This window comes from Papio anubis, chromosome 8 (genome assembly GCF_008728515.1).
Source record: "Papio anubis isolate 15944 chromosome 8, Panubis1.0, whole genome shotgun sequence".
NCBI lineage: Eukaryota > Metazoa > Chordata > Mammalia > Primates > Cercopithecidae > Papio > Papio anubis.
Window position 1 is genome coordinate 8,630,747 of NC_044983.1, and position 22,189 is coordinate 8,652,935.

The 22,189-nt window shown below is 44.2% G+C and overlaps 1 protein-coding gene and 1 long non-coding RNA gene across 13 annotated transcripts in view; both read right to left on the reverse strand.

Moving 5' to 3' along the window:
* Positions 1-22,189, reverse strand: part of MSRA (methionine sulfoxide reductase A) — a 390,657-nt gene that overhangs the window by 106,140 nt on the left and 262,328 nt on the right. The gene's annotated exons all lie outside the window — the stretch shown is intronic.
* LOC103886618 lies at positions 9,301-18,850 on the reverse strand. Of its 4 annotated transcripts, none has more exons than XR_001905332.3 (3): positions 11,186-18,850; positions 10,797-10,949; positions 9,301-9,850 (listed from the first exon to the last, which is right to left on the reverse strand). It is a non-coding gene; the product is annotated as an uncharacterized LOC103886618 (long non-coding RNA). The 4 variants fall into 4 exon arrangements; XR_002524085.2 differs by having other exon boundaries at positions 9,301-9,853; XR_650376.4 differs by having other exon boundaries at positions 9,301-9,472; positions 9,719-10,949.

Below are 22,189 nucleotides of genomic sequence, written 5' to 3' on the forward strand. Positions count from 1 at the left end.
TGATAGCTGCAGGGGATAAGGTACAGGGTTTGTGAACATGGTGGGAATTTACAAATGGGGACATCACAAGGAGGAATGGCTTGGGAGAAAGATCAAAGGTTTGGTTTTAGACATGTTAATTTTGAGATGCAAGTGGGATATCCAGTTGCAGATATCTGTAAGGCAGGGAGAAATGCAGACCAGACGGTGGAAAGGGGGAGATTTATCAGGCTGTATTTGGTATTCATCAATCATTTGTTTAATCAACATTTACTATAAGCTGACTGGAGCCAGACATGGTGCAAGGGACTAGGGAAGATACAGTGATGAACGAGACAAAACCCCTGCTCTCAAGGAGTGTTTGGACCAAAAGGGAAAATGAACCAGTAATGACTAATATAAAGGGGACATGTGCTGTGATCAAAGTGCAGGTGCTGTGAAAACACACTGGAAGGGGCTTCCGCCAGAATGATGGAGTGTGGAAAGAGGGTCTGCGAGCACAGGCAACAAGGAACAGCAGCACCTTCGGTTGGGGGAATCGCGAGAGGCTGAAGATACAAAGGGACACTAGTCTGACTATATGAAAACAGAACCTTGGCCCACAACCTGCAGCAACCAGCCCAGGAAGCCAACCTACTGTTTATAGTCACTAGTTCAGGAAGCCAAACAACAACCCCTTTAGCAATCAGCCCCAAATGACAAGGACTTGATTCATTTCCCTGACAGTTTCCCTAACTTTTGTCCTGGCTTCCAATTCTAGAACCCAAGAAAGTCAAATATGTGCCCCTAGCCTATTATTACAGGTAGGCTATTGTTAGCCTACCTGCAACTTCCCCAGGCCAACAGCCTCCAATCAGGACATACTTGAAGCTTTCCCTCTTTTCCACTCTGGAGCTTTCTCTCTTCTGCCTGCCTTTGAGTCTCTGCCGTATGCAAGTGCTAGTGGCTGGCTCTCTAGCTGTAGCAAGCCCTGATTCAAGAACCTTTGCTTCTTTCCATTTGGTGGTCTTTGTTTATTTCCCTATCAGCATGTGAGTTATGAAGGCTGGGGTGCAGTGGATGCATGATGGGATGGACAGCCCCCGGAGTGGGGGAGGGTGTTTACACTTAGGAGAATGGGGAGCCAGCAGCCATACTAGAGAGGACCTTATAAGCCATGAGCAGGGCTATGAAAGTGCATCCTGAGTGCAAAGTCATCCACGCAGAGGTGAGAGCTGATTCTGAATCTTCAGTCCCATCGCTTCAGGACTAGGTTCAGTGAATAAGCAAAGGAATGGGTGAGAATAAGACTACATTTATTGAGGTCAGGACCCCAAGTCACTCAGTCTTTGCCCACATATAAGAGAAAAGAGGGCCAGGGATGGCCTGGTATCCTTAGGGAACTTGGTAAATTCGGAACACTGTACAAGAGGTCACAGTTGAGCTGCCCTTACATACGTGTACACATAAACACAACACAATGAGCCAAGCAAATAAACAAAACACTAGGAAGGTAGGAATGGATGGCTGAACTATGATTCTGTATGTAGGTTGTAGGTTTCCAAGTGGTTAGAGTAGGTTGCCAAGTGATTAGACTAAATAAAGTAGGTTGCCAAGTGGTTAGACTAAATAAAGACTTGAGTGAGCTGAAATGCCTCCATTTTGAACACAGGCTGCAACTAAAAGGTAGATTTGACCTTTTAGTCTCCTCCTAGTGCCTTTAGTTTCATGCAAACACATCTTGATTTGCCAAACCTTTTTAGAGTGAGCTTAAAACACCAGAAAAGAAACGGAAACCTGAATAAGGCACTTCTCACAATGTAATTATTTTTAAATGTGCAATATGTAATAGAGATGTTTAGCCTCTCGTAAGTTTTTGGAAAATATATTTATTAGAATTCTTCATAATTATTATTTGTAATAATACATCCCATTGGTATAGTCCTCTACCACTTTGAAGATTCTTCCAATCATATTTGATTTTTACACTGTGTGAGAGATGAAAGTGTGTGTGTGTGTGTGTGTGTGTGTGTGTGTATGTATGTGTTGAAGTCAGGTGGTGATAATGGTGGTCCCTTGGATCACTTGGTCCAAGACTTCTTTATTCATGAGGAATGTGACTCCTATGATCACACACTCAGTTAGAAATGGATGTGACACGGGAAACACCTCAACTCTGGCTGGCCCTCCTTACATGCTTAGTAACCCATTCCCATCTAACTGACATGGAAACTGAGGCTAAGGCGGGAAGACCATTACACTAACACCCTCGACAAATCACACCTCTTGGTATCTACACTAAGAGGGACAGTCCCCATCCCCACATTAACTTTGGGCTTGAATATACGATTTGTTTTAACCAAGGAACATCAGTAGAGGAAGCAGAGGCTTGATAAGCACTTGGAATTAGGGCTCAGCATGGCGCCATCATCTCTAGAGCCAATCCAGGCCAGGCTAACCTTGAGGGGGAAAGACCACGGAAAGAGAGAGAGAAGTCCAGACAGCCCGATCATCCCAACTGAGCCCAGCCTCCAGGTGACCCACCAACCGAATGCTGTCCCATGACTGAGTCCATGCAAAATCGACAGAACAACGCAGCAAACCCACAGAATCACAAGAATAATTATTTTTGTCTTAAACCACCATGATTGGGGTAGGTTGTTACACTGTGATAGATATCTGACACACTAAGGAAGAATAAATATGTCCACTGCAGTCATTCCTAGGCCCAAGAGTGAACCTGAGGTCTTGCACACCACCTCACACGGTAATGGAGAATGTGTTCGTGAACTATCCCTGACATGCAAACCTGAGATCAAGTTCTAGATTCATTCAAACTCATGGTAGTTAGCTCATTCAGATCCTTAATGATCCTTATTTAATGCAACATACTCCTTTACCTCAAGACCATTGGAAATGGCTGGCTTTTTATTTTTTTATTTTTTTTGATGGAGTCTCACTCTGTCACTCAGGCTGGAATGACAGTGGCACAATCTTGGATCGGGGCAACCTCCACCTCCCAGGTTCAAGCAATTCTCCTGCCTCAGCCTCCCCAGTAGCTGGGACTGCAGGTGCCCACCACCATGCCTAATTTTTGTATTTTTAGTAGAGAGGGGGTTTCACCATATTGGCCAGGCTGGTCTTGAACTCCTCATCTTGTGATCCACCTGCCTCAGTGGAAATGGATGGCTTTGAATGCCCGATGGTGGAGGGATTCAGCCATCACTCTACACACCACCATTAGAGGTAAACAGCTGCTGAGAGATCACTGCACAGATGGGGTGAAGGAAGACCAGAGAATCAAGGCACTTGCCTCAATCATACTGCTGCTAGTACAAGGGACAATATGAGAATCCTGGTCTTCTCAGCTCAAAGCCAGCATCTTTTGGGTGATACATGCAACTTCCTTAGCAAGAGGGAGAAGGTCCAGTCCTGTGGCTTAGAGATATGGATCATATGTCATCCTAGGCAACATGATGCTATCTGGGACTATAGAATGTTCTATCTTCAAAGTGATCTTTGGGTAAACAAGAGCCACAAGTGGTAACTCCCAGAGAGACACTCAGCAAGACTGAGGATGAATCAATTGATTCATTCATTATTGATACCCACATATGTCTGAACAGGATCTGAGGTAGCAGAGCAAATTATTTTATTTGGTTGGGTAGATAAAACTAGTTATTTATAAGAGATTATTTTAAAATCTCTGTCCTTTGTTATTTTTTGGTTTTGTTGCTGTTTGCATATGAAGTCTTCAAATTTATGTATGATGTTTTAATATTAAAATTTTTTCATCAGAAATCTATTGACTTGTGTGTGCAGGTCACTAGGGACCCCCCACCCTTTACAAATGTGAAGTGCTATGTTTACATTTGTTGAATGAGGAGAACTGGGTTACCTACCCTCAACTAAGCTCTCCCACGAACTGATGTAGGAGACAAAGAGTGGTTTGGGAACGCAGTTTGCAAATGGATGGTGCTACAGAAGCAGACACTCCACTTTGCGGGGAAAACAAGAAAAAGAAAACCATATGCCGGAAACAAATTCTAATCATCATACATCATGCTGCAGGTTATTCAACTGCAATAATACTATTCACTGCTTCATTATGAGGTTTCATTCCACCCTGAAATCACTGATCACTCCTGCATGACATACAGCATGGATTGTTGGGTCTGACATGTAAACTAATTACATCTGATCTTAGCTCTGCCTTCAGTCTGTTGGGAAGGCAGATAGAGATGGTGTTCTCACCACGGATCCTGGAATCCCTTTCCCCTGTGATGCTGCTGAGCAAGCCTGAAGGTTGTTGGGAAAAGGAACAACTGAGACCAAGAGATGAAGAAAAGCTGGTCATGATTTCTAGAAGTAGTGACTGCTATAATATTACAAATGTATCCCTCTAAGAATTAATTGTAAAGCTAAAATGTGTGTGTGTGTGTGTGTGTGTGTGTAATGCTTATGCGAGATGTCAGTTCCTTTCCACACATTATCTCATTTAATTTTCCCAGCAAGCCTATGAAGCAGCTATTTTTTATTATCCACATTTTATGTACGAGAAAGTTCAGGCCAGAGAAGTTAAGACACTTGCCCAGAGTCACACAGTGGCAGGGCTGGGACTGGAACCAAGCTGTCTTTCACCGGAGCCCGGTCCCTAAGTCACTCAATCGGGATGCAGGGGCAAGTCCAGTGGGCAGAAGCTCTGGGTTATTAACTGGGCTTGGCACCCACGCTGTGTGAGCTTGGGAGCATTGCTTTACCTCTTTGGGGCTCAGGTTCCTCGTCTGTAAGGCCAGGGAACTGGGCTGGGCTCAGACGCCTTCCCTAAGACCCTGCCCCAGCTGTGCTGCTCAGTGAGACAATGGCCTCAGCTTTGACTTCTGTGCTTCTCTGTGAGGCAGACGAACAGGGTGGGGTAACCTGTGCAATCAAGATCAGCAGGTCTGTGTGGCTCAGAGGCCCCCGGGGACTCCAGAATCTTTTCCAGGATCCACAAGGTCAAAATTATTCTTATCGTCATGCTAAGATGTATTTCCCTGTTCACTCTTATTCTCTCATGAGTGCAGGTAAAGTTTTCTGGAAGCTACACGGACTCTGATGACATCATCACTCTGAAGGATGAAGGAATGAATGTGTGCTTGGGTTTTTTTAATTTCTCAGTTTTAATTTTTAATCTGGTAAATATCCAACAAAAGTTTGTTGCGGTCCTTAATAATTTCCGAGTGCAAAGAGGTCCTAAGGCCAAAAAGTCGGAGAACTGCTGCTCAAGGCCATGCCTGCGAGACCTATGAAAACAGAAGAGCTGAAAAATCTCCATACACTGGAGAACAGAACTGAAGAATGAAAAGCGTTGCTTTTGCACAGCTGATTACTAATCAGACATTTTTAACTCCTTGAACCCAGCTGACACACACAGCTGAGATGGCAGTGGAAAAACTCTCCTAGATAAGGACCTTACGGTTAAGCTTCCCCAAAGCCCCCAACCTTGGGCTGGAAGCCCACCACCCAAGAGGCATAGCTTACGTCACGTGACGAAATGCATTGATGGAAAACAGAGTTCTAAATGTATCTTAGTTGGCACTGTCCTGAGCCATGCCTTCCTCATCAACAGCTGACTGTTTAATGTTCACATCCCTTGGGCAAGTCATCTGCCCATTCATGCCCATTGCAGATAGAGCTGCAGATAGAACACTGCAAGTTGGGAGCTTGGCACATGTCATCTCACTTACGTCACACCATCAACCTCTGAGGTTCATATGATTAGATCCACTTTATAGATTAGGAAACAGACTGAGAGGTGAAGTTACTTATCCAGGCTCAAACAGGTACCGAAGTCTGTCTGACGCCCAAGACTAAGTACTGGTCTACTACCTTGAGATGTCCAAGCCCAGCTCCGTATGAAAATCACTTAGAGAGTTGATATGGTTTAAATATATGTCCCTGCCCAAATCTCATGTTGAAATGTAATCTCCAGTCCAGGAGGTGGGGCCTAGTGGAAGGTGTTTGGATCATGAAGGCAGATCCTTCATGAATGGCTTGGGCCATTCTTTGGTGATAAGTTGGCTTTCACTCTGAATGCATAGGAGATCTGGTCTTTCAAAATGTATGGCACTTCCCCCAATTCTCTCTCCCTTGCTCCTGCTTTCACCATGTGATGTGCCTGTTCCGCCTTCACCTTCCTCCATGATCAGAAGCTTCCTCAGGTCTCCCAAGAAGCCGAGCAGATGCCAACACCATGCTTCCTGTAAAGCCTGCAGGATCATGAGCCAATTAAACCTCTTTTCTTTATAAATTACTCAGTCTCAGGTATTTATGGCAATGCGAGAACTGCCTAATACAGGAGTTTTAAACAGTTCACATTTCCTGGCCCCACCCCTAAGGACCCTAATTCAGTAGGTCCGGGGGGTGGGGGGGCTCTGGAATCCACAGAGCCCTACAAATAGACAACCTCTTGCTTAGCATCTAAATTAAGGATCTGATCAGTTGGAAATTACTTCATGTTGGAGGCTGTTTCCACATCAACGTGTTTATTGTGTTTCTTATCAGGGCCATCTTTCTTCTCAAAGAAATAGCATTTTGATTCCCACATAAGAATTGTTCTTTCTGTGAAGACAAGTAGGGACCAAGTGAACAGAGAAACTGCTGCGAGACGCTCTTTGCCTTTGCAGGTTTTAATTCTGTATATAGGTTGCTTCTACATTCCCTCCCCCTTGAACATGGAGGTACTTGGTAAATATCTTTTGAATGGAATCAAAACATACCATCCTCACCACTTTATAAAGTGGGTATAATCACTTCCAATCTGGCGGGACACAGTGACTCATGCCTGTAATCCCAGCACTTTGGGAGGCTGAGGCAGGTAGATCACTTGAAGCCAGGAGTTCAAAACAAGCCTGGCCAACATGGCGAACCCCTCTCTCTACCAAAAAATACAAAAATTAGCTGGGCATGGTGACACATGCCTGTAATCCCAGCTACTCGGGAGGCTGAGGGACGAAAATCACTTGAACCTGGGAGGCGGAGGCTGCAGTGAGCCAAGATGACACCACTGCACTCCAGCCTGGGTGACAGAGTGAAACTTTGTCTCAGATAGATAGATAGTAATTCCTAATTTGATGGCTCATAGGCTTGTCACTCTATGTGGAATTGGGATACACATTTTTTTGTTTGTTTGATTGCCCAAATCTAGCTCAACACCCTGGTGGTATTAATCCATAAAAGTATGGACACCTGGGGTCAGCTTGGGAGATCTGAGAATGGCACCAAGCTCTGCTGGGAATGGGCAGGAGTGGCACTGTGGTCTCCGAGCTCTGCTGGGAGTGGGCAACTCTGGCTCTGTGGTCTCAAGTGGCTGCCTCTTCCCCTTTGCCGTCTCTTTCCCAGGCTGTGACAGCATTATTGGCCACCCATATTCTCACATGGGCCCACACGGGCCAGGAAATGGCAGTGCTGATAGCTCTATCATCGTAGACACACACAAGCCAGCCAGGGCAGCTAACTTGGGGATCGATGAAGATTTTAAGAAGATGGAGAACAGAGGCCTGGGTGGGATAGGGCCTGAGAATAGCCTAGAAGGGCAGACTATAGGGTCCCTATGATCCCTCTCGTTAGTTGTCAGAAAGCCTGTATTGAAAATGTCTTGGTTTACAGGGGATAAAACAAACACAAAAATCCTGACCATGAAGAACAGAACAGACACTGAACTCATTGTTCTTGTGTTGTACATGCTGACATCTAAATAGACCCAATTCAAAAGTAGGCAGTGTGGACCTGAATCGTAAGTTTTATAAACTCATGAAACAAAGTCAAGTCTAATTTCAAAAATGAGTTGCCTTCTGAAGAAGTTATTTAGCCACAAAAGTTACAGAAAGAGCCTGTCTCCATGCTCAAATAAAGAGATGGTAACGGAAGAGTTTTACAAACTGTAACTCTAACACCATCACTTGGTGGGTGTCCCTGACTTACAGTTTTCATTCCAAAGCCAAGGGGCTGGGAATGGCAGGGGCCAGAGAGAAGATCAATGAAAATTTTCATCTGTCAGCCACTCTCAACTTATCTCTGCAATCAAGGTATCTCAGTTCATAAGAATAAGGGAACAAACCCAGTGAATTAAAAAACGGAAAAGAATAAAATGCCAGATCTTTCATCAGTTAGAAAATGCAGTTTGGCAAGGACTGGAAACTTGCCTGGCACTTGCACCCCACAGCCCAATTCTGCCAAAACCTTACTTACACTTGTAGAGCATTTTCTGGATTACAATCTTTGCCTGCACATCAGCTCCCTAGAGCCTCACAAAAACCCCCAAAGAGAGTGATCAGGGCAAGGGTTGGTAGCTCGATTTAGCAGGTTAGGAAACTATTTGTTCAAAGTTGTAGGAATCACCAAAGCACCACAAAAGTCCACTAAAAGGGCTTTCAGTACACAGGTGGCACTTCTTGGAGAATTTCTGTGTGACTTCTTCACAGCATTTTCTCAATCCTAAAACAGTTTTTCTTTCTACACAATTCTTCTTTAAATTTATTATTATTATTTTTGATTGACAAATCATAACTGTATACCTTTATGGGGTGCAATGTGATGTTTTAATATATGAATACAATGTAGAATGTAGAATAATCAAATCAAGCCAGTTAGCATATCCATCCCCTCACTTACCTGTCGTTTTTTATGGTGAGACATGTTAAATGTGCTCTTAGTTATTCTGAAATATAGACTACATTATTGACTACAGTCACCCTGCTGTGCAATAGATCTCAAACCCTATTCCTCCTGTGGATCTGAAACTCTGCATCCTTTGACCAACAACTCCTCCTCCCTTCCCCACTCCACCCTGGCCTCTGGCCTTCCTATTCCCTGCTTTAGGATTTCAACTTCTTCAGATTCCACATATAAGTGAGATCACGCGGTATTTGTCTTTCTGTGCATGCCTTATTTCACTCAACACGAAGAACACAATGATTCTAGAGCACCTTTCGCTTTCTGCTAGTATTGCTTTCTCGCGGCCCACTTTTCTAGGTTCTTCTTTCACACAGGTGTGCATGCAGTGGTTCACAGTTTTCTTTCCTACTCCTGACTAATTCCTCACACATCCTATTTGTCTTTTTCTCCCACTTAAGGATATTTTTTTCTTCGGCTGCTCTTTGATCATCCCTTAGGTTCATGTCTCGTATCTTCTATCAACTCCCCTAACCCCTGCTTTCCTGGGCCACCCAGTTTACCTCCCTACTTCCAAGTCTTATTAGTCTTGCATCAGAAACACGAAGCCCTGCTGTCATAACAAAGAATGCGTGCATTTGTGAAGACCACTTTACAAACTAATTTAGCAGAAAGAAGGCACCTTGCTGCATACTAATAATGCTTTAATAACGTTTTCTTGAAGATGGCTGCACCCAGGTGAGTTGAGCAGAGGAGGCTGCAGTGAGCCCCGGCATGACTGAGGAAGACCAGGGACGCACTGGCTGCTAAGAGAGGGGGAGTATAAGGTTCAAGAGGAAAAACCATTCACTGGATGACCCTATCAAGGAAAATGCAACAATATTCAGTATCAGAACCAGAAAAATTAACCAACTTCCAGAGGCAGAGAGGAATCTGCTTGCACACGGATCGATGTATATCAGACTTAATGCTGCTCTCTGTAGCCTAGTAGCACACAGTCTCTTTGGATACCTCTTAAAAGTGACATAGGCTTATAGAGCTGCTGGCCTAGCAATGTGATCCTATTTGACTGTGCACACACCTGACGAGGGGTTTGTGAGTTTACCTTTGCAGACAGGTGATGTGAATTGCGAAACCTGTACGATTTACAAGGCTTGGATTCGCTGGTCTTATCTTTACCATTGTTTTCTGGGCTACACTGGTGAATGGCAGCCTTGCAGCCAGGTAGGACTCAGCCCTGCTACCAGAGAAAGGAAACAATGCACTGGATTAGAATTTCTACACCTGTCTTTGTAAAGATGTTAATTCTCATTTTGCTCCAGACTGTGTTTGCAACAAACGTTGGGTCTAGACAATTAACTGCTTATAAAGGTCGTTCAATTGCCTAAATCTGGCCTAGAAATCCACTATTTCAAGCAAATGTGTATACACACAAACAATGGTAAAAATAACCTATCTTTAATGTATGAATAAATAGAGACTTGTAATTTATCACGTAAGTTACAACTCTGGGATCAACATCAAAAGGCTACACAGAGCAACAAAAAGCTGAATCCCAGTAAGGGCTACTCATGTAAACAAGAGCATAATTTCACTGGTTTGCCCAATACTGTCTTTTCCTCACTTATTCCACTCTGCATCAGACACTGAGTTTGGTCTGTAACACAAGAGGGAAAAATAACCATACAGCAATTTTCACTGATGACTTTGTAAAGAAGCCAAACACAAATGAAAATGAAAAAAAAAAAAAGGATTAAAAAATTTTTTCTATCACAAGTGCTCGGGTGTTAGGCTCTGTGGATTCCTGAAACCACACAGCACCCCTTGTGTGAATATGTGTAAAAATCATATATTAGTGTTTAAGTCAACCAAGTGTCTCTGGCATAATAATATCCCTCAAATCAGGTCCTTTTTTTTCTCACACTATTTTTCTTTCCTACTAAATCTTGCTATTTTACTAAAAGATTTTGTGTTTGCAAATGTGTTTCTGCCACCAGAAGGAACCACAAAAATTCCTCAACCATTAGCCCATGATCTTGACAAATTAAACACTGGTGACACATTCTTTCAATGTAATATTGGCAAGATAAGGAATGAGGAGAAAGGAAGGCGTGATCTTCCTCCTAGAGCCCATTCCCTATTTATAAATCTGTGAGGGTGTGACATGTCCAGAGGGAATCTACCTGGCCCAGTGACAGAATGGAAGGAGCAGGCACAGAGCTTGGAGGCAGGGAGCCGGAGTGTGCATCCCAGGCTCCCCCATGTAGTATCATGTGGTCTCAAGTTACCAGTTGCTTCTCCTGGAGAGAGATTAGAGTGACAGCCTCACAAGCTCCCTATGAGAAGCAGACGAGAGAATGTTTGTGAAAGTTCTTTCTGCACTCCCCAAGTCTGCTGACTGGTCCTATGCTGGGGGAGGCAGGCGACCATCCATAGCCAAATCCCAGTGGGTGCCCTAGCTCTGGGGATTGGAGGCTGTGGGTGTGGCTGGCTCTCTCACTCATCAGTAGGGAACCCAAGTCCCCAGCCAAAGAGAGCCCTTGAGGCAGGTAGCTGCAGTTCCCCTCCACACCTGTTTGGCCAGGTGCAAGATCAGGTGCTGGGGTCATCGGTTCACTAGGCCATGGGGTCAGGACAAGAGTCACCCGCAGCTCTGAGGCCAGATGGTGATTCCAATAGCCTCCCGAGTTCAGCAGTGAACCCAGCAAGAGGAAGACGATTTTTCAAAGCAATCAGGCTCCGGTGTAGACGTACGTCACAATGGAGTGCTGTCCTCGCGGCTTTGGAGCCACGGGGCATGGCCAAGGTAAATGGAATCTGACAACTAAACTCAGGCTCAGGCCTCACATGCAGTGTCTGTGAGTAGAAAGGGTCACAGGGCCGGATTTCAAATCCAAACACTACAAAGAAAACAAGAGCTGGGAGGTGTTCAGGGTGAAGGAAAAGGTGGCTCACTTTCTTTTTTGAGCCTTGCTTTTGTCCTTCACCTGCTTCCCACTCCAGAGAGAAGCTGATGACATTGACCCTGACCGTTTCTGGGCAGCTGGGTGGGGCACGCGGTGTGGGGGGGCGGTCCCTGCGCCCCGGCCCACCCTGCAACGCACCATGCCCAGGCCTCTGCCTGCACGGGGACGGGGACGGGGCGCAGGGCACTAGACCTAGGACACTAGGGCCTTTTCTTCCTCCTCATTTGCAGCCAATGGGCGGGCTCGCCGCGCCGGCTGCCATGGCAACGGGAAGATGGCTCGGCGGGGCCTGAACAGCCATCACGTGGGCCGAGGCTGGGGGCGGGCGGGGGCGGCGAGCACGGGGGAGGCGCGGCGCGCTAGAGTTAAATGGTCCCACCAGAGGGAGTAAGGCACATTTTGAAGTAAGTGCAAAGCGGGACCATCTATTTTCTTTCTTTTTCCTGCCCTTTAAGCGCTAAATACACATGCACAAACACAAATGGCCTTTCATCTCCGCTCCCGAGGTGCTCCCGGTCCTCTGGCTTTCGTGGCAAACATGAAAGCTCTGATCTCTGGAAGCCTTAAATGAACATTGCCTCCGTGGCGGAAATGCAAGCGGGCGTCCCGCGGCCGTGCAGGAGCAGGCCGGGGAGCTCGGGACCACGCGGGGCTGCGACACAATCGACGGGAATTTGAAAGGCAAACGCACTGCCCCTGTAGGAAACGGCAAACCCTGCTTCACTCTCGGCGCCGCAGAAATAAAAGGGCCCCTGCGCCCCCTCCTCCTCCTGGTAGTTTCTCTGATCCTATCACTCCGGAGCCGCTTTATAGAGGCTGAACCAGGGCCAGGCTTATCCATCTACCTGCCAGAACAACAAAGGCCCTTTTGTTGTCTTTAAAATAGACCCTACCCTAGCTGAAATGCTGTGTTTAAAATGTTTCTGCTGCCATCCCTTTCTTTTCCATGGAAATTAATGAATATATGTGTGTGTGTGTGTGTATACACACACACACCCCTATATGTTAGTTGGTAAGATAAGAAGTGATATTAACGCAGGCAGGAAGGCAGACAGTAGGCGCTGGGGCCTTTTTTCTTTCCCTGCTTGCAGCCAATGGACGGGAACTTACTGCTGTTAGCAGACCACACGAATGGCGGGTAGCGGGAGAAAAACGTATAGGCCCTGTCCTAATCTGATAGGTGAAATTCTTTGAATGTGTTGGAGAATGGGAAAATGCTGCTTCCAAGTATTTTGCACTTGGGTTTAATTCACCTGACATTCACAGAGTGCCTGCCTTGTGTGCCAGAGGATGGAATGTTGCCAGACATGCAAAGCAAGGGAGGGTCCCACTCAGCATCGGGGGGAGAAGAAACGTGTAAACTCTCATAAGGGTCAGAGGAATCGAGCTGCAAGCCAAGCATGATGCGAACATGGAGGGGGGCGGGCTCTGAGAAGTGTCCTGGGGGGTGGAGAGCTGAAAAAGAATCTGGCATTGCCCAGGCCCCTGTTCTGTGACAGACACTTTACATATACATCATATCATCCTTATAACTGCCTAAGAAGTAGCCACTATTATCCTGTGTAACAAATAAGAAAACCTGGGCTTAGAGAGGTCAACAACCCAAGGTCATACACAAAGCAAGTACAAAGCCACTGCTGCCCAAGTCATGGGAGACCTCCCTGTGGTTCTTCTCCGCCCAAAGACTTGCAGAAGAGGCATCCCTGCAAGGAAGGCAGCTGTGTGTTTAGGTATCATTTCCTGCTCTTCACCTCAGCCATCACCTTCATGAAACTGCGGGCTTCAAACATTCACTGCAGTTTTCTTAATATATATTATAAACACATAATTGAGATTTAAAAGATTCATCTGGATACACCATAAAATCATCTTGCATTCCACAAGGCGTCCGGACATCACATATGGGAGCCACTAAATGTTCCCCTGTTCCCACTGAAAGATGAGTAAGAGTGTGGCCCGTGGAGAAATTTGAATTCATTCATTCAAACATCACCCTAGGTTGGCCAGGATTATTTTGTGTCTATACTTTGACTGTATTTCTACTAAAATGAAAATGTCGCCTTGGTCCTCACAAGAATGCTTTCTTCCATCATCAACCTGGGCAGTAGGTAGGATCTTGGGCTGCTTCTGATGCACTTGGATGGAACTCAGTGCAGGTGAATAAAAGACTGATGCCGGCATCTGTACGGCTCCACCCAGGGACTCACATCCCACCACTGCAGCAAAGGCCTACAGCCAGCAGAGGGCAGTCATACAAACCAGATTTTCCATTTGGCCCGAATGTGGATGCACACAGTTTAATATGTAAAGCCCATTATTACAAGCTTTTCCTTTCCCCACCCCCTATTAATGAACAAATGCCCAAGGGTAATACAGAGATTTCTAAATACAGTGCAAGAAAGGGCAATCTGTACTCATACACAGGGAGTCTAGCACACAGTAATAAGTGGAAATGAAAATTATCACCCACATGCAACTAAACCATTACGCCTAAGATCTAGCTGTCGACATGGCTGTATACACAGAAATATGGGTGCCTGCCTCCCAGAAATGGGCACTTTTAAAATATTTATTTCACAAGTTCTTATTTAAGAGTTCATAATAACACCCGTAATTTTAACCTCAAAGCTACAGAAAGGGACTAAGAGGAATTTTATCCCTATTGATAGGCATACAGTGGGGAGGGGGGATTTTTCTTTTTGACTAAGGTAAGTCAATGAATTATTCAGGGTTTTTCCAAGGGCATTTTAAATCATAACTTCATGCTTTAAACAACAGCACAAATAAAACAAATTTCTAAAGACGAAGAAGAACTATGTAATCCCCAAACCATAAAATATCAACTGACATTTACCCATGTCTATTCAGGGTCTTCCAATGCAAATAAATGATTTTTCAGTGTTGGTGAAAACAAGAATCTTTTGGTACTCAGATGGGTTTTAAACATTGCAGCATAGAGAATACAACAGACCGAGAAGGGATGCTTCTAGCATGCAACTTACCCATTTCCCTGGGAACAAAGAAACAGTGATAACCATGACATTTTCTCAATTCATGAGAAAAAGGAAGATTCGCTGATCCTGTATTGTAACTATGGTTGGAAATTTGAGGACCTCTGGAAAGGCAGGATGAAGTCACTGTAGACAGCCTTACCTCTGCAGTCACCCATTAAACCCTGATACAGTCGGCCCTCTGTATTCTTGCATTCTGCGTCCATGCATTCATCCAACCACAGATCAAAATTTATTATAAATATATCAATAAAAACAATACAATACAAATTTTAAGAATACAGCATAACTATTTTTATATATTAATAGCATTTGCATTGTATTAGGTATAAGTAATCTAGAGATTATTTAAAGTACACGAGAGGTTGTGCGTAGGTTATATGTAAATGTCATTTTATATAAGGGATTAAGCATCATCGGATTTTGTATCTGCAGGGGGTCCTGGAAGCAATCCCCGTTGGATACCAAAGGATGACTGTATTCATAAAATGCTTGACAGATTAGCATGTATCTCCACACAGCATGGGTGAAAAGCTTATGGAATTCAGAGTCAAATGACTCTAGCTCTCTACATTTACTATGGGGGTCATGTTGGAAATGTGAATGAACACCTCTGAGCTTCAGTTTCCTCATAGGCAAGTCAGAGAACAGATCCTGCCCTAGCCTGTGTGTGACTGTGAAGTTCACCCAGCAAAATACAGGAGAAAGCACTGAAGAACTGTATAACATTCCACTGTTCTTATTTTCTCCATTTTACAAAAGAAGAAGTAGGGCCATAGAGATCTGTTCAAGGTCACGGTCACTAGAGGCAGAGCCAGGGCTCCAGTCAGGTGTTCCCTCTTCCCACCCCTCCCCGGAATGCAGCACACAAAACAGGGCTTGCTTGTCAGCTCGGAATGCCATAACAAAATAGCACAGACTAGGTGGCTTCAATAACGGGCTTCTATTTCTTACAGTACTGGGGGCTGGGAAATCCAAGATCACGGTGCTGGCAAGGTAGGTTTATTCCAAGGCCTCTTCTCATGGCTTACAGGTAGTTCTATTTGTGCTCACATGACTTCTGTGTGCAGTAAGAAACACAGCAAGAGAGTACACAAGAGCCTGCTCCCTGGTGTCTCTTCATATAAGGACAGTCGTCCCACCATGGGAGCTCCAGTTCAGGACCTCATCTAACCCTGATCACCTCCCAAAGGTCCCATGTCCAAACACCACCACAATGGGGATAAAGGCTTCAACATATGAATTTGGGGGGACACAGATATTCAGTCCATAACAAGGGGCAACAAAATGGTCTTCTTTATATGCTACATCACTTCAGTTCAGGTCAACAGATATTTGTTGACAATCACTAGGTGCCAAGCACAGCACCAGGCACTGGGGACACACAGGTGAATGGAAGCCCCCCTACAAGTTTTCTTAATGCAGAAAATGGAAGAAGAGTTCCTAGGCAATTCTCCACAGAAAAGAGCATTTGTCACATGTGAGCTTCTGTGACTGTATGTGGGATGGTTTATTACCACAAACTTCGTAAGACCTTGCCTCAGATAGCTTTGTTTAAAGCAACTGTAACGCAAGTCTGGCAGTGAATCTGTATATAATTAATATTTGATAGGGTAATTAATTTACTGAGGAACATGGGGGGAGAATAAGGAGAAAAAGGCATTTTCAGCATATAGATGTTGAAAAGAAAACACAAAGGATCTATATGTACCTCTTGCTGGGGAATTATCAGGTTCAGTTATATTATCATGGTTATAGCATGGCTAAATATTCATTGAGTATATTTAATTTCTCTCATTTGGGTTGGTATAATTAAAACTATTTTCTGGATCATAAAACTGAAGGGGCCCAGCTTCAATAATGTATATTGGGTCACTACTGCATGCCAGCTTGTATGTGTGTGTATATCACATTTAATTCTTATAATGAACCTATTGGGAAATTTTGTTATCCACACTTAGATCATTTAAAAATTGGTATCAGAGAAATTAAGTCAGGGCTCAAAGAGAGTAAGTGACTAAGGAAGTGCTAGAGCACTCTTGCAAAACATTTAAATGCATTTTGATGACACACACACACACACACACACACACACAGTTTTTTCTTCTCCCAAATATCCTTCTAACTCTTAGGATTTATTTTTTTCTAATGTTATTTTTGATACGCCACTTTATTTTAGAAGTAGTATAGCAGTAAAGTTGGGTCTTTTTTGAAGGTAGAGATGTATGAAAGGGGATAAACTTTTGCAAATTTTCACCTCTCTTCAAAAGTAGATAAAGATGCCCCGAGAGAGGAAATCAAATCCCATCCTCGCTGGAAACTTGAGTGTGTTCTGGAGTTTAGGGAAGCCACATGGGCTCCCACATAGTGAACAAGGCCCACTTCTCTTAAGCAGCCCGGGGAAGAACCCCCAATTTCAGTCTCCCATTTTGGGGTGGACACATGACACTGACAGGTTGGAGACCAGTTTATGGGGCCTGTGGTCATCTGAAAAATGGTCTCCCCCAAAATGTCCATGTTCCAATCCCCTAAAACCTGTGAATGTTATTTTATATGGCAGAGATTTCACAGATGTGATTAAATAAGGATCTTGAGATGGGGGATTATTCTGGATTATTTGGGTGGACCCTAAATGCAACTGTAATTGTCCCTATTAGAGAGATGCAGGACGAGATCAGATGCACAGAAGAAGATGAAGCAGGTGACCACAGAGGCAGAGACTTCAGTGATGCAGCCACAGGCCATGGATGGTGGCACCCACCAGAAGCTGGAAGACGCAGGGAGGGATCCTTCCCTGGAGCCCTGGGGGAGCAGAGCCCAGCTGGTACCCTTATTTGGGTCCAGGGAAACTGACTTTGGGCTTCTGCCCTCTAGAACCATGAGAGAAAAAATCCTTGTTGTTTTAAGCCATTCGGTTTGTGGTAATTTGTCGTGGTAGCTATGGGATATTAAAACAGGGACAAAAAGTCAGAGATTTGTCAAAGTAGTGAGAGGAAGGCAGTTTCATGTACCACCCACTGACATAATCCTACCAAATACTGTTGTATGATCATAATAGCAACTTTGGCATCAAGAGAGTTTGCAGGATAGGCTTCAGGGTCAAGAACATGATGGTTAATCCTTCCTCTTAATATACAGCATAGCCTCAACCAGGCAGCAAGTCCACAGCCTCTGAATTTGGTCTGTGTGTGGCAATAGTGAGTCCATGCAGGAATCAACTTTGAAATACAAAGAAATACAAAACCATTCTTTATGATGTTCACTGCACAACAGTAAGATTTCCTGAGTCCCTGTGGTTCTCATCCTGAGTCCCCAGTTCTCTAAGAAAGTTCTTGAGACTTATTCAAAGGTTCTGAACTTTAAGAATTATAGGTTACATCTTAGATATACTGTGATAATTAGGCTCTCTGATGAGAAGTTACAGATGTCTCATGGGAAGACGGCGACATGACTTTGAAGGACCTGGGAGACCATGTGAAGGAGTTCAGATTTCATTCCAAATACAGTAGGGATGCCATGGAAGACGCTGACACAGGGAAGAGAAATGACCCGAGTAACACTGAGGAAGATCACTCTGCTGCCTGTGTGGGTGGTCGTAATCATGGAGAGGTAAGAAGTTCAGTGGTCCAGGAACAGAGAACGGTGGCTTAAATCATGAGAGTGAACATGAGAGAAAATGAAAGAAGCAAGCACAGTGGGGATGTCTTTTGGAGGTAGAATCTGTTAATCTGATTCATTGGAGGGAAAAGGCGAGGGAAAGGAATGAGGCAGGGATGACTTCTGAGGATCTTGCTTAGTTAGGCAAGTTAAATGATGACCCGATGGGGAAGGTGGTCAATGAGTGGGGAGGGAGGAGGAAGCCATGGGGCTTGTTTACAGTGGATGGCAAGAATCAAACCTTCATTTTAGGAAATATTACATTGACACGTAAGTGGAGATAACAAGTAGACAGTTCGCTGTGGGGATCTGGAGTCCAGAGGGTAGTTCTAGACCCTAAATTTGAGTGTCATTAACACTCAGAGCATCAATGATACTTTAAAAAAACAAACAAACAAAAACCAACAACCAACCATAGAGATGGCATTCAAACTCTGCTAAAGAAAAGTAGCAATGACTGCATTGGTAGCACAGGGGAGTAGGTTTTCTTGTTGTTCCTGTTGTTACTGTTGAGATGGAGTCTCACCCAGGCTGGAGTGCAGTGGCGCAATCTCAGCTCACTGCAAGCTCTGCCTCCTGGGTTCACGCCATTCTCCTGCCTCAGCCTCCCGAGTAGCTGGGACTACAGGCACCCACCACCACACCCAACTAATTTTTGTATTTTTAGTAGAGACGGGGTTTCACCATGTTAGCCATGATGGTCTTGATCTCCTGACCTTGTGATCCGCCCGCCTCGGCCTCCCAAAGTGCTGGGATTACAGGCATGAGCCACCGCCCCCCGGCCAAGTAGATTATTTGGCAATGACACTGTCTTTTTCCTCCCCGCAACAAAACACACACACCAGTCAAACCACAATTTGTCAGGGCTTAACTGAAGAGCACAGGGAGTCACCAAATATCTGGCTGCAATCTAAGTGGGAAGAAAATTAAATATCAAAACTGAACCTTTATTCTAAAAAATGCTAGCTGGAGCCCATTCATTACATGCATACTATTTTTTACCTTTCACTTTGGGAACTTTTCTTTTAAATGACCCTGTATTAACTATCAACAAATACAGAGATGATAGATAATAAATTGCTAGCTGGTTGAAGTTTAAGATAAAATTATGGCAAGTATTTAAAGACTGTAGCTATATATTGATGATAGGGACAGGTGGGTGGATGGATGGATGGGTGGACAAACACTGAGAGACAGATAGAAACAGCCTTTAAAACACTGTTTTATATTTGAAATACAGTGGGTAATTTCACATTGACTCCAAAAACATTTTATTCTTATCACAACTTAATATATTGTAAAATACATGCAAGGGAAAAAGGTTTTCTTCTCTTTTTCATGAGAGAAATACCCAGAGAAAGCATTGTGCTTACTGTTCGCAAAACTTGAAGAGCTGGGAGAAGGAGCTGGGAGGAGTGGCTGGGAGAAGGAGCTGGGAGAAGAGGAGGAGCTGGGAGAAGGAGCTGGGAGAAGGAGCTGGGAGAAGAGGAGGAGCTGGGAGAAGGAGCTGGGAGAAGAGGAGGAGCTGGGAGAAGGAGCTGGGAGAAGAGGAGGAGCTGGGAGAGAAGGAGCTGGAAGAAGAGGAGGAGCTGGGAGAAGGAGCCAGGTCATATGGCCAAGAGAATGCTCTTTAGATTTGCTGTCTTTCACATTCCAAGAGCCATAATCACTCAGTGGGAAAAGATTTAATTCCGAAATGAGCTGGAGTCCCATTGTCAGGATGGAAGAATCACATGTGAACCACCCTCACTCTACTGGAGGCCACATTCAGTTTAGGATCCTGGGAAATGTTTCTCGTGATGGGTTCGGTTGGGAGGTAAATTGTCCATATTCGATAATCCAAAAACAATAATACATTAGATGATGTCTTGCAATTAGTGCTATAAGCAAGTAATTCCACCAAAGGTTTGAGGAAAAAATTTTTTTTTTTTTTTTTTAATGAGGCTAAGAAAAGATGATGAAGTCTTCTCCTTGAAGGCAAAAAACACCCCCCTACATTTTATGCAAAGTCTTCAGCTCACCAAAGACATGAAGCAGCTGTCAAATTCTGTAAGCAGAATCCAGCATTTTCAAGGTCGGCAAACCCAGCGTGAAGTTCAAGGTTCACTCCTTAAGACTCTGTCCTCCTCCTTAAGTCTTTCCTGCCTCTTTTAATCTGATTAGAAATTAGCAAACTTCTTCAGCCAAAACTCTGACAGTTGCTGGTGAGGCTGGTATCCACAACCCAGCCAACTTTGCAGAAAACCACAGTTTCAATGGAAAATCACTTTTGGTTTCTGGCTCCTCAGCAGTACTGCACATCTAATTAGCTCAACAATTGGTCCCTGTGATAAAATCAGCTAATTTTATGTTCCAATGGCTGCTCTGTGGTAAGCAATACTGTCACTCCAAACTTCACATATAAAGAAGTTGCTGAAGAAGCTGGTTACTAGGGGGTCACTGGGGGCAGGCTAGTGAAGAAGACTATTAAAGTAGTCACCTAAGTCAACATTACAGTGAGTGGCAGGGGCCCCACCAGGGCTCAAAGAAGACAAATGTCCCGAATGTAGTGATGGGGCCAGAAACAGCAAGCCTTCTGAAGAGGAAAGCAGTGTATATAAAATGAACAGAATGAGTCATGCACAGAATTTCCCCACTTTTAGAAACCAAACTAAATGTTTCTGATGAGAGTACAGAGATCTAGACCCTAATCCAGTAGTGTTAAGAAATGACCCTCCCTACCTTAAACACCTCTGTGGCTTCAGGAGTTTGTTCAAGGCTACTCTAGATATAAAACACAGGAAAGCCCAGTCCAGTTGTCACCCCTTCAGCTCCCTCCTCCTCCTTCCATCAGTGGATAAAGCAATTGGTTAGATTGGCAATTTTCCCCATTTTGTGAATGTATTAGAAACCAGATAACTTTTGAAGGTAAAGGCTAAAGCATAGATCAACCTCTTTATGGGATCAAAGCTAACAACATCACCTCTCACAGGCATTGCAAATTGTTGATTTTGTAATGTGTGTTTGTAATACCAGTTATATCAACTGAATGAACAGTCAGAAATTCATTCAAGTTTCAAAACTTAAAAGGGTTTCATAAATACATGAATGCATTTAACTTTATATAAAGACATAGATACACATCTACAGCTAAACATATATACGTATACAGATAAACATCTAAGATCTATACATGACTTCATTCATCTATACATGACTTAAAACAGTGGTTGATTAGCATTTAGTAAGTACTCTGTTGGTACTGTTGTTGCTGTTCTAATAGTATTACTATTATTATATAGTTATAGATTATACAGATATACATACTATATATAATTATGGTATATAACCTATATGAAAGTACATATTATATCACCATATGACTGTAGCAGGATGCACTCTGCTAAAATTGAACTGTGTTTTTCCTTCTCACCTCTATCAGAGGTGCCAGAAAGTCACTCTATCGTGACAAATCATTCCTGAGCCATTGCAGTCAGCTGCCTTCCCTGGATTGGGGTGAGAAGGACCCTTTGGAGACAGCAGACCTGGAGGACACTAATGCATCACTTTAGATCCCTGTAGCCTCATCTGCCTCTTGCTAGGCCAGCCGCAGTACCCAGTTCTGCAAGGACCCCATTCACTTTGTGCAGCTTTTGTGCACCTGCATTGCCCAATCTTACACTCAACGCTATGTGCCTCGTCTCTTGCCTCCTGCCCTGGTACACAGTACCCTGAGCTCACACATGTGCAGCCCAGAAGTGCAGAATGAAACTATGGGTGATAGCATTCCATGGAAACATGCTTCCTTATCTTCCCCCAAATGCCTAGTCATTTCATAAGGTTCAAACAACCAGTTACCAGTGGCAGGGGCTAACTTGTATAACTTTTCTCCCCAGTCTCTCTGCCCCTTACTCCTGCTCCCTGGAACCACACACCTCAGTGAGTCCTTACACACAAGCCTCT